The sequence below is a fragment of the Cavia porcellus genome, unplaced genomic scaffold (genome assembly GCF_034190915.1).
Source record: "Cavia porcellus strain 051 isolate PalLab524CR breed Dunkin Hartley unplaced genomic scaffold, mCavPor4.1 scaffold_1, whole genome shotgun sequence".
In the NCBI taxonomy this organism is placed as follows: Eukaryota; Metazoa; Chordata; class Mammalia; order Rodentia; family Caviidae; genus Cavia; species Cavia porcellus.
The window spans coordinates 140,004,017-140,006,804 of NW_026947484.1; the positions used below are offsets into that span (position 1 = coordinate 140,004,017).

Sequence of the window (2,788 nt, forward strand, 5' to 3'; positions counted from 1 at the left end):
ACTTATCAACCAGCAATTTCTTACCTTTTGTTTATCTGTAATTTTGTATTATTTCTACCCTTTTTTTTTATCTCCATGTATTTTTTTTTTCGTTTCCTTTTCTTTAAATTAAAAAAAAAAAAGAACAGGTCTCTCCCACCCCCTCCCCACAGCCTTCCTCAAATGTCTTTCTATTCTCCCAAAGGCCATGATCAACTCCTGGAGGGTGGTGAATTTGCCATTGAGAGAGAAAAACTGAAAATTTGGAGAAAAAAAAACTCTTTAAAACATTTTTTTTTGGCCCTAAATCAAGGCCGATAGCTTCCTGACGCAGTTGGTTTCAAGCAGGAGCCTAAAGAGATGTCTTTCTATGGTAACTGTTGGCCATTCAGAACTTGGGCAGTGAAATGTTCAATTCATTAGAAAGAAACAGCTTGAAGCAACCCCTTCTGCCCCGCAGTGAGCAGCTGTGAGTGTGGCAGGTTGCAGGGGCCCAGAACTGGAGCCTCCTGTATTTACTGGGACCTGTGCCATGTTGGGATCCGGAGCACTGAGAAACCAGAGCCTCCTGTATTTACTGGGACCTATGCCATGTTGGGATCTGGAGCACTGAGAAACCAAGCAACCCCACCCCACTTCCCTCACACCTCTCCCCCACCTCTGCCCCCTCACCTCCCCATGAGCAACTGTGAGTGTGGCAGGCTGCGCAGCCTAGAACAGGAGGCACCAACATTTCCTGGGACCAGCACCATGCTGGGACCTGGAGTCCTGTTAAACCGGGAAACCCCTCCCCGCCGTGAGTGTCTGTGAATTAAACTGCTGTTTGATTCACACCCTCCCTCTGCCCCCAGTAGCAAGTGGGAGCTGGTGATCTGGACATCCCTTGAGAGGTTTACCATAGGCAATGTAGCAAATAGGGGGGATTTCCTTCTACCATTTCTATGAAGGCAAATACTTTTATCCCTGTTTTGCTTTGCTCTAATTAATGGTGTTATTTTAAGGTGTTTTGTTTTGTCGAACTTCAATATACATGAAAGTATAGACAACTATTTTGAAGAGAACAAGAGACTCTATGACAGCAATTAGTGACTTCCCTATTGTCTGGGTTTGAAGACCTAAAACACCTTCCTCATTCTGTTCAAATCAGTTTTATACTATGTTGTTTTGTATGAATTCTCTGTATGTGAAGACATGGACAACATTTTGGGAGAAAACAAGAGACAATATGATAGATAGTGAAGATCTCAGATTGTCTAGTTTTGAAATTTATATCTCTTACATTGCTTTCTTATGTCCTATTTTGTTTTGTTGTGTTTAATTTTACCCCTTTAAAATAAAAATAAATAAATAAATAAAATATATTTTTAATTTTTTGAGACAACATCTCACTATGTAGCCCAGGCTGGCCTGGAGCTCACATGATTCTCCTATCTTTGACTTCCAAGTTCTGAGATTGTAAGTGTGCACCATTATACCCAACATAAAGAATCTTCTTCAAATTCCCAAATAACCTTCATAGTAGATCTATGTTTGTTCAAAATATATACTAGTCAGAGGAGATCATCATATCTTGTGCTTCCTCTTCTTGTGATGTCTGTTCTATAAGAATAGAAGAAATAAATTATCCAGAAATTATAAGATGCCAGGGATTTAGCTCAGCAGTGTAAACACCTGCCTGGCAAGAACGAGGTTGGGAGTTCGATCCCTGGTACAAAAAAAAAAAAAAAAAGCATGCCTAGCCAACTCCAAGCAGCAAGCAGGGCCTGAAATCCAGTCCCAGGCCCTGACCACTCACGGGGGTTGAATTCCAGCTCATGAAGAAAACTTGGAACTTTGCTCCCAGGTGGTAAGACCATGCCCTGCATCTGAAATCACCCTAAGATGCACAGAGAGTACCGGCAGGCCTAACTGGACCATGCCCAACAAACTTCAAGCAACAAACAGGGCCTGGAATCCAGTCCCAGGCCCTGACCATGTGTGGTTGAATTCCAGTGCCTGGGGAAGCCTTAGAACTTCGCTCCCAGGCAGTAAGACCATGCCCTGTGTCTGAAATCACCAGAGGACACACGGAGTGCTCACAGGCCTAACTGGCCCACACCCAGTGAGCTCCAAATGGCAAGCAGTTGCCAGCAGTTTGCCATGGGAGTCAAAAATAGGCCATGTGCTTCCCAGTGCACTGAGGAAGCTTTCAAACACTGCTCAAAACCTGGAAATAGGCATGACTCCAGCAGGCACTGAGTAGCACAACACTCCCCTAGACTGGACTGCCTTGAGTTTCCTGCATGACCCCCACCAGCCCTGGGTAATGCATGCCACCCTCAGACCTTGGCCCACTTCCTGCATGACTTCAGTCAGCACTGAGGAATGCCACACTGCCCTGGGACCTTGGCCCATGCCAAGCAGACACCCAGAGCCAGGACATCTGCTGGCCCCTTGAGGACACTCCCCACCTCCTGGACCTAATACTGCTGTTGACCTTCAGCTCCCATGCTTTCTCCCAGAATCTTGGAATACAGTGGATTAACTGTGATAGCTTGATGGGAGATTCAGTAACTCCCTCACCCAAAGAGAAATTTCAACAGGCTCCAGTCAGTGGGGTGAGTAGGCCCCTAAAATAGAGGTGTACAGTGGGTAAATAGAGCCAGTAGTAAAGCTCCCTCCAACTAACTGTAAGTCCTTAGTGAGTCTGGCAAGAGTGTCGGTGACCTCTTCCTGCACACAGAAAACATCAGGCAGGTTGAGGAGTGTGCCAATAAGGACTCCCCCAATTTGGAGACAATCAAAAGGGCTCATGAGATACATAGGCACA

At 45.3% G+C, this 2,788-nt stretch overlaps 1 non-coding gene across 1 annotated transcript; it reads left to right on the forward strand.

Moving 5' to 3' along the window:
• The first annotated feature begins 276 nt into the window (after positions 1 to 276).
• On the forward strand, positions 277 to 414 carry LOC111754340 (small nucleolar RNA SNORA2/SNORA34 family). The gene has a single exon (XR_002789043.1). It is a non-coding gene; the product is annotated as a small nucleolar RNA SNORA2/SNORA34 family (small nucleolar RNA).
• The last annotated feature ends 2,374 nt before the right edge of the window (positions 415 to 2,788 follow it).